Source organism: Lonchura striata, chromosome 3, assembly GCF_050655825.1.
Source record: "Lonchura striata isolate lonStrDom1 chromosome 3, ASM5065582v1, whole genome shotgun sequence".
NCBI classification, from domain to species: Eukaryota; Metazoa; Chordata; class Aves; order Passeriformes; family Estrildidae; genus Lonchura; species Lonchura striata.
The window spans coordinates 30,184,502-30,198,198 of NC_140705.1; the positions used below are offsets into that span (position 1 = coordinate 30,184,502).

Sequence of the window (13,697 nt, forward strand, 5' to 3'; positions counted from 1 at the left end):
CAATAGACTACCTTCAGTTTTTTCCATTTTTCAGTAAACTTAATTTTTTTCTGAAGTTGGAATTTTTTAGCATTTAAACAAACATCAGGAAAAAAAGAGGCTTGTATTTTCATGGCAAATCAAGTTCAATTTATAATCTGGTTAGTACATTTTTGTCTATACATAGTGAAGTTCCTTGTGCATAGACTTGGAAGAATGTTGTGCTTATTTTCATAACCCTTTTTGACATCACCCTGGTTCTATAAGGAATCATTATTTTTTTTCCTGTGGTTGATACCGAATGTGTATTTGGCTCTGACTGAAATACAAGATAGTCAGAAACCAGAGAGGTCTTTTTCCAGAAAACAACTCTGTTTCTGGAGACAAATGGTGATAAAATGCTAAGTGAGACAAATTTAGAATGACCAGGTCTTGAGTGTCTCAGGACCAAGTTCAGAATCTGCTGTTTCACATAGAGCTTGGCTGTTATGACCCAGTTTGCCTCATTTTGTTTTAGGGCTGTTTCAAATAGTAGGTGATTCCTGACACCAGTGACTACAGAGAAACTATTTTATGCCTTCTTTTCATGTTGAAAAGGAAATGCTATGTTGATCAGTACAATGTTGGAAAGCTAGGAAGGAGTAGTATTCATTTCACATTCCCATCTTTTGCACGAGGTGAGTGTGGTATGTCTATGTGTGTTCTGGTGTATAACAATTTGAGTCAGTTTGGTCTACTTTGTTCAAGTAAGGTTGGTTTTGGTTTTTTTTTTTTCTTTAAAGCTGTATTCCCATTTAAAATTGTGAGATACCAATAAATATTTACTATTATACACTATTTACATTTTATTTCAAAAATCTCTAAGTGCTACAGATTGTAGATCCAGAATGTTTGATGTACTACTAAATGTGAACTTCTGGCTTAACCTCTCTGTAGTAGTCTCTAGTATGTTCTGAGGGGAAAGAAATAGTATTTTTGGCTTCCTCAGATCATGAGCCACAGAGATTCACGTGGAATTGAAATGCTGTTGCATTCTGTCCAGTTTTACACATATAAACAAGTCTCTCAATCTTAAATTCCTTAAATATGTGAGCATCAGGACTTTTAGCTCATTTGGCTGAAAATATAATTTCTTTTTTATGCGTAAATAATTTTCCTAAGCTGGGGATAATTGTGGGGAGGGAGGAGACTGTATGTGTGCATGAATCCATAGTCTGACAAATGTACATAATTATTTTTAGAACATTATCTTCTACATTTTGTGATTCTAATTTTTATCTGAATGCAGTTTGACACAATTTGGGTTCAGTGTTTTGTAAATTAAAACACAGAGTGTCAGCAAATGAATAATTTTCTGTTACAAACTCTGCAGATATATTTTCATTTATATATAGTGTCTATGTGTGTGTAAACATGTATAATCTCTGTAGCCTTCTGGTTAGCAACAAGTACTGCCAAAAAGTTGTGGCTAATTGGAAACCAACAGGTTTTATTAGGTAACAATTAAGACAATAGATTTTTTCATTAAGAAACAAAATGAAAGAGCAAATTTTGAAGAAAGTATTTTAATAAATTTATATAAAATTTCTTAGTAATTCAAAATAATACTTTCAGTTGTTCAGTTATTAAATTGATCCATAAGTGTTTTATAACCTTTAAAACTTCCTTCATAACATGTAATGAGAACATTTAGATTAAAAATAAGAGTATTTAATGGGATACTGGAACTCTTCCATAACTGGCTTTCCTGAAAAGTAATTGTTTCAAAAGCATCACAAACAATATCCATTTTGCTTTTGGATAAGGTCAGATCTTTCTAGCTTTTTCATTATTGACTGAGCATGAGACTCTTTTGGTAAAAGGAGTTGCACCAAGAAGACAGAAGTGTTTTCTTCACTTCCTGTGCCGTTTGGCTCAGACCGCTGGGGAGAGAGAAAGAACAAAAAATTTTCTCTTTTTGACACAGGTTGATTTGTGCTCACGGGTATGAGTGAGTATCATGAGAAAGGGATACTGCACTGAATCCAGTCAAGGCTATTTTCCAATAAACTGCTTTCTTAGCAGGGGCAACACTGACAGGAGCCTGAGTTTAAAGGAAGAAGTAAGCTGTTCAGTAGTCTGAAACAAAATTTTCAAAGAAGAAGAAGAAGATCAAAACAGGAAATGTTTTTATAAAAAAGAAACATCTCCCCAGTGGAAACTGAGTATGCCTTCAACCCTTTAGTTCACACTGGCAAAAGTTTGCCTTAGGGTTTATATTAAGAATCCAGAACTTGTATGCATAAACATACAAGTGCATCTCTGGTGTGTTTCTAAGGTATTTTATAATCAGTTTCTTTCTCTTCCTAGACACAAATACTGAATCAATTTCCATCCACACAGGTTTTAATAATACTACACCAGAGTGCAGTATTATTACCAGAGATGCAGTGCAAAGAAATTGGTCCTTGCACCACTGCTTTTACAGTATGCACCTGCAACAGATGTTCTGTCCTAGCTAACCTGGAATTTTCTGAAGTTTTATATAATATGTAACACTGTAAGTGTTAGTTTGGGGTCTTGTTGGAGGCTTGCAATCAAATTTACTGATATATGTTTATCTATTACATGTATTTCTCTGTCACATAGACAAATCAATTGTTCCAATCAAGAACAAGATAAATGGGTCTTCACCAAAAATCAGTTGGAAGGTCAATCAGAAGTAGAAATTTTCTTCTGATTAGGAAAAATACCTTTAGAAGAATAGTATTTTAGAAGCAGACTCAGTAGAAAATATTTACAATATTAAGTAAAAAAAACCACTGGACATTCTTTTAATGAAATAACCTTATAGAATCAGCCTAGGGTCTTAGCTACTCTAATTCATAATCCTCCAGGACAAGCCACTAATGGATTCTTAGAGGAAGAATGTGGGTGCCAATATCCTCCTGGATTTCTCCCCTAGTAACCACCTTGACTTATGATAAGGAATGGGTCAGAGCTTTCTAAACTGGAAGCTGAATCCTTGGTGCTGTGCTCAGTAGAACCAAAGCATTCTCTACTTGTATAGTTTCCCTAATTTCTGAACCAAGAGAAATATCAAATGTTTTCTTTTCACTTAATGATTGTGATATCCCTTCATTAGTATTTTTTTCCCCACACTAAAGATCCATAGCTGTTATCATACAGTATTGTTTCATCTTTTCTTTTTTTTTTTTTTCCTACACAAGAAGAAATATATCTCTCAATATATGAATTTTTAAAAGTGGGTGTTGATTAGATTTCACAGGGGAAAAGTGCACCAGGCTACAAGAGTGAGTATTTATTGCTAATCACAAGTGGGTAGAAATATAGCTTACTAATTTTATCCTAATGCACTTCAGAGAGAAGAAATCCAAGCAGTTAAAGTAAAAGCATCACATGTCTTCCATTATTTGCTTGTGGAAGCAGTAGTACACAGTAGATGGTATTGCAAACATGAGCTGGTCCTTTTTTTTTTCCATTGAAATCAGTGTCACTTGATTATTTTCAGTAGAAGAAGGTTATGCCAAAATGGTAAATATTCTGTGTGTATTATTCCAAGACTTGTGAAACAAATAGCTGCATATCCTCATTCTATTTTTATAAATGTAAATAAAAAAAATAGCAGTTAATATTTCTGCTGAGCAGTGTTGACCTGTGTATGCTTGATCAGTAATTGCAGTGCTGCTCACTGACTAAAGCTATTTCCTTGAGACAAAGCAATTTTTAAATTATGTTATATTTTTCCATGTACTTTTGCTAACTATTAATAAGAAGCTCTTGTCTTTCAAAGTAACTTCTCTCAATAAAAAACCAAAGCCAAGACAAAATTATCGGTCTGGCAGCTATATTCAATTGTTTGCCATGAATATCTGAAGTATCCAGAATGAGAATTAATATAAATGACATTTCTGGAGTTGTGGCTTGTTTTGAAATTCCCATTCGTCATATATATACAGTCAGGAATGTATTTATATCATCCTTGTAAGCCAGTTAAAAGAATAATATCCATTTGGGCTTTGAGTTGATATTTCAAAAGGATTTCAGAAGAGATAGTGGGCTTGCTGTTTCCTGAGGTAAGCCCATACTGACTCTGGCTATGGAGTGGGCATTATGTCCCCTGGCATTAGAGACTGTGCTGTGCTATGGATATCTCAGGGAAGGCAATCATCCTGTGCTCCCTTAAATAGCCACTGGGGAGAAATAGGTATTTGGTGCAGTTCACGTGGCCTGACATAGATCTTTAGATTCTATTGACATGAACTGTTTAAAACTATCAGGTTTTTATGGGACAGGTAACATGGTAGAACATGGTATCTCTCTTTTGTCAGATGAATCCTGTGCTCTGCGCTTCTGTCATGTGGAGCTCATTCTGCCACTGCACTGCCTTGCTATCAGCTCATTCTGCCTTACACAGAATATAATTGTAGCAAATCCATTGTCATCAGAGGAGTGTGGGGTTTTTTTCCTCATTCTCAAGGATTTTGCTTCAGGTGATCCAAATCAAGCCAAGGTCTCATTCCCAACCTTGGCAAAAGAGAGTCAAAATTTGTTAGACGTCCATATCTTTATGGAGACTCACATGTTGTTTCTGCAGAAAGCACCACTGCTCTGCAAGTCAGCAGGCAGAGTCTCGGATAACTCTTACATCAATTTTTTTACCTTTTTCCTTTGCCATAGGACCCGTTTTTAGTTCAGTGTTTATGTTGACTACTACAGGACTACTTTGTCTACACTCAGCAAATATAGCACACATAGGTCCCAAATGCAGGGCAAGGGTGAAATAAACCATTCATGTGTGCATGTACACAGATGTGTGTCAGACACAGTAGACTTTAAACTTATGTAGTTGTTTCTAGTGTTTGTAATTAGACTCTGTGATTTCTTCTTATTTAAATTTGTTCAGGATTGTATCATCTACATTCTTGAGGCTTCTTCCAAGTGCTTCTTGAAATGCAACTCTGTTGCATCTATTTTTTAAGTGAGCAACTAAACCCAATTTTTAGGGAAAAACCCCCAGTCATGTAAATAAAAAAAAAAAAAATTATCTCTCTTAGATGTTTGAACTCTGCAAATGAAAGCAGGCCATTTGTTGAATACTTTTCAGGCTTAAGAGCTGCCTTTTTTCATTTGCTTTCCAGTTGACCCTTTAGTCCTATTTTGAGTTACCAGATGAAAACAAGGTTTCCCTTCAAAGGTTTGTTGCCGAGGTAACTGGCACTAACTCCAAAAGATGAATACTCTAACTACTTAGGATAATGCCTAGTTTGTGAGCTAAATTTCAGAAAAGTGTGTTGGATAAATGTGAATTATCAGGGGAGAAAAATTAAGATTTTTAAAGTTGCAGAATTCAGACAGGATTACTGACTGGTGCCTTTTACACCAGTAATGGGTGCATATGCAAATCATGCACTTCCTCTTGTCTCTGCCAGTCCTGCTGATCCATTGAATGGTGCTGATATTTTAACCTCTGCCTTGATAATATATAGGGCTGCAGAAGTGAGAGGCAGGAAGCTGGAACTTTACAGAGGACTGATGGCTATTCTGTTTGCAAGAAGTTTAGTATACTGAGTTTGAGGTTGAGAGGCTTAGGTGCTGCTAGGGGAGCTCCTGCTGGAATCCAGAATTTGTCAGGAAAATTCATGCACAATTTGTGAAATGAAGGAGGCAAATCTTTCTATGTCTAATACTGTATAATGGAAGGAATTGTTTATTTTTATATTTCATTCAAATACAGAAGCAATCTTAGTTTCTGTCCTCCCAAAAAGCTGATCATGCTTTTGAGAGTTACGGCAGAGGGAAGCTTTCAAAATTGTTCAGTGATAATGCTGAACAATATCATCAAAATTTGACTTCTACTGTTGTTGCTGTATATGAGAAAAATTATGAAAACAAATAATGTAATATAAAAAGTTGGTTTTGGTTTCTTACAGTTAGTTACTATATTGAATAATTTCTCTGTCACCAGTAGTTACACTATATCTGAACATGCAGATGCAATTTTGACAATCCATGTTTCATGTGATTTAACTCTAAGAAATACTGGAATAGTTTGGATATGGACCTCTAAAAGTGACACAGTGGGCTGAGCAGTCACGACTGTTCCTTATAAATCAGTTTTCTGCTGTGATCCAGTAGCTTGTTCATCAAATTTGTTCTGAAGATACAAACAAACCAGTTCTTCTCCAAGCCAATGCACTGTTACTTTTACCAAAGAAAACAAATATAATTTTTTGATTAACCAAAGACCAAAACCGCTAAGATGGCTCAGACTGCATTTATGCTGGAAGTTACATTTACATTGGAGATCTTTTTGCTGTTCTCTGCAAAGGCTGTCAACACCTGTCATGCTTCTGTAAGGAAAAAGATTTCTACATGTTGGCAGCAAGAAAGCCAGCAAACTGCTGCTTTCAGTTTCCATGAGCTTTTATTGTTACAAACCCTTTCCACTCTGGAGGTAATAAAGGAGAGTCACAACATGCACTGTAAAAGCTTTACCCAAAGGTGACTCTGCCCATGATACAGCAGTGAAATGCTGTGCCTGAATCCCCTCACCAAAAGTTAAAAATAAAGGAGCAGGAAGAAGTATTTCCAGATATGCTAGTACTGGTTTTTGTAGGCCCTGTAGCATTCTGCTTTGTTTTGAGTACTTATTTAGGTTGTGAAGTAAGGATCCAGCCTTCAGCATGTTCACTACTTCAGTGATGCCACATGACACAGAATGTAGGGCACTTGAGCCCAGGTAGGTTCTATTTTTAGCAACTGTGATATTTAATGAAATTACTTTGTTGTATTTTAGATAAGAAAAATAGCTCTGAATAACTAAAAAAGTATACTAAGTATTAACTTAAGGATATACTTGATGCTGTTAAATATCCAGTGCTCCAGTGGGTTTCTGTGGTTACTCTAAAGTCACCAGCAGCATTTCTCATGGACAACAGACTGCATGGTTTTCTTCTGTGAACTTCACTTGAAATTTGTGCTCATCGGAACAGAGCTAAAATTCTCCACCTACAAAACCATCTGATAGATTGGAAATGTCTACCTTTAAGAAACTCAAAACACACCATTCTATGCCATGTACCACACAGAATAGTAGAAGATACTCCTGGCTTGTTTCCTGTGAGAAACATCTCAGAATCAGAGCCCCCACTGTGGAAGTTAATGCCAGAAGAGACCAGGCAAAGTCTGTGGCTGTTTCTCATTTCTAACTGCTACATGATTTTGCACAGCAGGCTTTCCAGGGAAGTTCCAGGATATACAGCTAAAAAATACACTAAACAGATATAAGTAAGAATTTGTAATTCACACAGGACTTTGCACCTTATTCATGCAAGTAATGATATGATTTGGGATGATGAAATAAAATTTTAAAAATGAGTGATAACTATAGAAAGTCACCTATCTGGACTTTCCAGATATTGAAATTGTAGCAATCATCCAGAATCCTCTACCAGTTTTTGCAGTAAAGGCAAATCTTTAGTCATTGCTGTTTAAAACCTTAATACTTGCGCACAATGAAAAGTTTACTTAGTTTGTATTTTGATTAAAACCAACTGTTATTATAGAATGCTTTCAATATTTTGAGTTTCACATGTCAAAAAAGGTTAAACTTCTTTCTGATATTTTCATTTTGATCTTATCTTTGCAAATTATGATCCACAGATAATTTCCTCAACTGTAAAGTTACATTAAATGTCTGTGGATTTCATGGAGGGATGTTAATTTCTTTTTCTTACAGTTATTGCCATGTTTGTAATGAACTGAAATACTAGATAATTATTGTAGTTCAATGTACTGTCAATGTCTGGTGAAAAATTTCCAAACAGTTATTTTCTTGGTATTATCAATGCAATTTGCCTCCATAGGCTTTCTTATTCACTGTATATTTAAAAAAAAAAAAAACCCTGTAGTTATTTGTAATTCTAATTTTGTATTCTTCTCACTTATTTTTTACTTCAATAGTCACTATCCTTCATTTCAACCATACAGCTCCTCAAGCTTTGCTTAACAGCTTTTTGGAAAGGCAGATTCCTAAAATAGTAAACAAAAAAAACCAATATGCATGAAACATGAGCTGTGAAACAATTTTATTTCTATGTTTTACACTCTTTTACTACAGAGATTTCAAGGTCCTAAAGTAACAATCAAGATTATCTCTTACTGTACCATTAGCAATGACCATGCATGATAAATACCCGAGTGAAGGCATTTTTTGGGTGAACTTGCTGAACCTTGCACAAGGATGTTCTGTGGTTAGAAATAGACATCTAACTTGAAGCTTCACTTTCTTCATTGATGGTTTAGATATATTTGCTTTTATGCTACCCATGTCTCTTGTCTCTCCTCCCTCACTGCCCCCATATGTCCATACATTTGGATTAAACCCTCTTTGGCTTGCTTTTTGCTGTGCCAAAACAACCATTTGCTCTTACCCTCCTCATGGACCAGGTTCTCATTGTGTTTTTGAAAGCAATTGACTGAATTGACTCTATTGTATGCTAGATAAACCTCTCACCTATGCTTCTTGCATCTGACTTCTCTGTCTCTATGGGGGATGCTACTCAGGCTGTTAATTTCTCCATCTCTAAGGACATACAAGAAGCCATATTGGTCAAACTAAAGATCCATTACCTGAGATTGCCAGAGTGCACAGGGACAGAAAGGTGATGTCCTGCTATGCTCCATTGAATTGTGGCAGTGCTCAGCAGGGAGCGGCATTGACAGATGCTCTAATTGTATTTCAAAGCTTTTTGTATGGTCACATTGAATTCTCTTCTAACATTCAGTTCTTCAGCTTGGTGGTGCTTTTTGTCAGCACTTACCTCTTTGAAAGTGCTGGACATGTTATTTCTTTCAATGAATGCTTCTTCTAGATTAGTCCGTAAGAGTTTTAGTCTGTAGAAATCTCAGTTTATTACAGTGTAAAAGTATACACTTTTGATTAGTTAAATATACATGCAAGAAAGCTGAACTTTGGGATTCAGTCCAGTGGATGTTAGTGGTAAATTTTGTAGCCTGATGATGATTATGTTTCAGTAAGTCCAAAAGAATTTTGTATGCATTAAGTAAAGTTCAGTGTGGGCTTACACTCATATTAGTGACAAAAGTGGGTGTTAAAGGACATGTGTTAAGTCATCATCAGTGTGCTGGTAGAGCATGAGCAAAATAAATTATTTTAAGACTATCACTATTAATGCAGGCTTTGAAAAGAGATTATTTTTTAATCTATTTTATGTGATCAATAAGGTGGGTTCACTTCACCAGCAGTAGGGTATCTGGATTTAAAACATTATCATAGTGTCAGCAAGAGTCCGTAGCTAAATGTTGTGTGGAAACCTATGGAGAGGACAATAGGCACCTTGAGAGGCAAGAATGTCTTTACTATTGTCTTTGAAATTCATTTTAAGATTGGATAAAATGCTCTTTTTAGTCAGCCAACTGTTTCACTTAGGTATGAGACAAACAAATCTGACTGTCCTATTTCCTGATATATGTGTATGCATATAGCAGGAGATGGGTAGTGAACTTGGATTGATGCAAGGCCAACAAGAGAAGCAATATTTTTTGTTAAAGACCTGATGAAGCCTCCTTGAAGTAGAAAATCTATTGTGATGTTTATAAAATACAATTCCACATAAGGTGATGATGGCATCTTCCTTTAAGGAATGGTTGAGGAGCTTTTATACCAGAGTATAAGTGAGTGCAGTAAATTAATTCCAATTAGCTGTCCTAGAGATGCTAAAATAATCAGTGATTCATACTTATTTTACAGGCATCTTAGATAGTTGGAAACAGCACAGGATAGCCACATCAACTTTTCCTTTTCTTAAAATTTATTCATGCTTTCTATTGGATGTTACATGAATTTGTAATGAAGATTACTTTTTGAATCTAAATAATTGAGACAGGACAGCTAATGTGTATGGGCTATACAAACAAGAAAAAGATTATTTCACAACAGTGAATATTGAAAATTCGTAATTGAAAATGCATAAAGCAATTTGTCTTTTTTTCGGTTTTGATAATTTAGCTTTTAAAAATGGTTTAGAATTAAAAGTTCAGAAATGGAATGCCTTTTTCTGTTTATTAGTATAAATTTTTCCATATTCACAGTCAGAAAATGCTTCTAGAAATCAATGGAGGGGTTTTAGAGGGTTTTTCCATATTGCTTGGACTTTATTGCTTGGAATCCTTGCATCCAAACACTAGTATGGCATAATTTTCACAGAAATAAAAGTTCAGTAAAATTATTTGGTAGGTAAACAGCATCCTCTTACAAAAAGTCACATAATAGTATAGATTAATATATTTGCAAATTACAATGCAAACAGTTTGCTATGTATATTAATATGGGAGATGATTCTCTGGAATAATGTGTTATTGCCCATATTTCTGTTTCCTCATAATTTTGTGAGTTCTTAGAATTTCATTTTCCCTTTCAGAAAATTGCATCTTGCAAAATCTGAAATGCTTCTTAAAGAGCATCAAGAAGGCTTATTTAGATGAAAAATTGCTGTTTCATAACAATTCTATGAATATGGTAATTCTCTATGTGTGCTATTCGTTCTATTTGGGAATCAGTAACCTTTCCCAGTTTGTGCTGTACATACAGCAGAGCAAAAATATCATACAAAGTTATATGAAAGTGTTGACTCTAGGTTTTTGTAATTGTAATAGAGATAAGATTCTGAATCTGATCTCTTTTTAATTTGGTTTTAATACAATATAATAGAATGGCAAGAGCATTGTAGATGCCTAGAAAGAATACCAGTCTGGGTTTTTTTTTTTTCAATTATCTATCAATTCCTAAAAAACAGTTCAGAACAAGAGTCTGTTACACTTTATTTGTGGCAGCCGTGATTCAGCATGCCAAAAGTAAAGCCATGAAACTATTTCCTTGATTCTGTATTCTTTGGCAGGAGCATAATGAGTAATAACATACAATCTCTTTAGAAAAACATGTGTTATCTTTTTTTGTATAATAGTAATGAGAAGATTACTTGGTGCTTTTCATTGTCACATCAAGTTGCTAACTGTTAAAATACCAGGCTGATGCTGTATATTACTGCTAGGAACTAGAGCATGTGTGTGTGGCCTCATGTCTAACAATGCAACTTGCCACCTTTTGTCATTACCACTACAAATAATTAGCTGTGATGTTTCCTTAATTTCTTTAGCGTATGAATTAAAATTTATTTGTGTTGATAAAAAAAAAACCAAAACTATTTTGCTTTATGATCAGAAAATTTGTCAGTCTCATTTCTATGAAGATTTGTAAATAAATATTTCTTCATGGAGTGTAGTGTAATACATACCCACATATAAGCAGTAAGTAATTTATTTTTGTCTGACACAGAAGTTGAAAATAATTCTCATCTTGTCAGCTGGGGACCCAAAAGAAAGACTCTAATAGGTCTGCATAGTGTTGGGAGGAGGAAATGAGGAGAGGGGATGGTAGTACTTATATCACATCAGATCAACTGTAAAGCCATTATTAACTGCATGTGAAGTTGCTTTTTTTTGTATATTTTTTCCCGTGGGCCTTTTGAATTATTGTAGTGATTAAAGGAAACTTTGATAGCTGCTTCTCCAGGTCCTCTATTACTGCATCATTGTGTTTGTTGTCAGAAGGCTTAGACATTTGACCCACTAATTTAAAGATGTCTCCATTTACTCATTCAAATAATTTTAATTTATTGAATTTAGTCTTTAAAGTTGGCAATGCCCTTTCTCAATTTGTAGTTCTCCTCCAACATTGTTTCTAAGAAGTGAAAGTTCTGTAGAAATTTCCAGTCTGAGTAATTTAAATGATGATGGCAACTAGCTTTATCTAGTGCCACAGTGCTGTGTAGGACACGGGAGGTGGTAGCACCTTCCTTGCTCATTTCTGTTTATTAACAGCATGGAAAGATAATTCACAATGCTGCTGTGGTTAAAACTGTTTGGTGCATCAGTTCCTAAACCTCCCATATTTTAAAGCAGGAAGATCTCTGAATTTCTTTTTCTTTCTTATCTGACAGGGTATATTCTTTTTATAATTAAAATATGCTTAGAGTATTCCACAGAGCATCCTAAGCAACATACTATTCAAAGCTGTCATAAGAGTTATTACTTCAGATCTTTTGGAGTCCTGTCTTTTAAATGCTTCTCGGCTCCTACATTTCCAAAGCATGCCAATGGAGCATTCTTTATTCTTCAAAGGACATGAGTCTGTGGGCACAAACTAAAGCACACATTTCTTTATTCATCCAAGCATCTAAAATTACTTTTAGTGTTGATTTTAACAACTTATGTGATAGGGATCTTTCAGCATTTAAATTTTGGCAGGAAATGTGCCTTTTTTTCTAAGCCTTGTTACAAGTCTAATTCCTGCCTCCCTTTCAGAGTTTTTCTTCTTACACTAATCTCTTAAAGGCACAATCTCTAGAACCAGAGGACTGACCCATTATGTAAATGGCCTCTAGAAAATACAAAATAGGAATTTTGTGTTCTGAAAACTAGGTATGGAAAGCATGTTAAGGAAAATTGAGCTATTTGCTAGAGCTAACTATGACATCCAACTTGCTATCAGTAGGCTGAGTGAAAAGCTGTACAGATAGTGTATATTTTGCCAACTGTAAATGTAAAATGTAAAAACTAGATGGGAAATAAAAAGAGATTTAGAACAGATTGCAAAAACCTTTGTCATTGAACATGAATGCATCAGAAACAGGCCACAGCTGAAAGGGCTGGTCAATAAACCAGAAAAAAACATTCAGCTGAGTGCTGGGGCAACTTGCTGGGTCCAGGCCCCTGGGTCAGGGAATAGGGCTGTGAGGGTAGAGCTGTGGAGTGACTCAAGAGGTTTTGGTGCCACCAGGTTTTATCAACTGTATAGCCTTGCACTCCTGGTAACTTTTAGGCCTGTAGCAACAGCAGAAAATACCAAAAATATACCAGAAAATCTTACCCGCTGATTTGATGAAAGTGAATTGAAAATTACCATGATAACTCTATCATCATATAAATCAGCTGCCAATCTATCACTGCATTTTTCTGGACTCTTTGTGCTACAAATATTTTGTAAGAAACCTGGGTTATTTATTACGGTTCTAGGATTTGCTCTCTGAAGTTCTAGTTCAGGGCTGGAAAAGAGGCCATGCAGCTAAAGCATTGTGCTGCTCCACAGCAAATTAAATTCCCTCTGGCAAATAATCTTCCCTTCCCTAGTAGCTGTGTAAGTAATGCCATTAAGACATTTCCCTAATCCTCATATTTTAGTGATTGAACTTCTACTAGAGTACTGTGCAATTCTCCATGTGTTATCTTTGTCCCTGACTAAAACTTTGGTCATGTAACAAGATTATCTGTGAGAAAGAGCAGTATTGCATAGCTTGCAGCTACTTTGTCCTGCCATTGAGTCCCCACAAATTAATTAGGTTTTACTTTCTTGAATGCTCAGGGAAACCAAGTCATCTACAAATGCTGCAGGAAATTATAATGATGAACTCTTGGGTGGTTCAGTTAGTTATCAAAATCCCTTGAGTACAGAACATCAATAATGATTTTGGAGCTGCAGATCTGATGATGTATGAATGTTTGTATGCAGAGATACCCATGGTAACTCTAGCCACATTTGCTCGAAAAGAGAAGCAGCATAAATATATTAGTCCAAACTTGATAGGGTTTGTAAAGTATTGCACCTCTTACTACTCAATCACCCAGCTCTAAAACAG

General features: G+C 35.3%; 2 protein-coding genes across 7 annotated transcripts in view; one reads left to right on the forward strand and one right to left on the reverse strand.

The window, feature by feature from the left end:
* LOC146767827 (uncharacterized) overlaps window positions 1–11,820 on the reverse strand; it is a 53,027-nt gene extending 41,207 nt beyond the window's left edge. The window contains exon 1 of one of the 2 annotated variants that reach the window (XR_014953634.1): window positions 1–2,279. This exon is cut by the window's left edge and continues 25,694 nt beyond it. The gene's annotated coding sequence lies outside the window, so the exon portion shown is untranslated. The other variant, XM_085574765.1, reaches the window with a different exon arrangement.
* The window catches only part of KCNQ5 (potassium voltage-gated channel subfamily Q member 5), a 277,080-nt gene that overhangs the window by 41,765 nt on the left and 221,618 nt on the right, over window positions 1–13,697 (forward strand). The window lies entirely within an intron of this gene.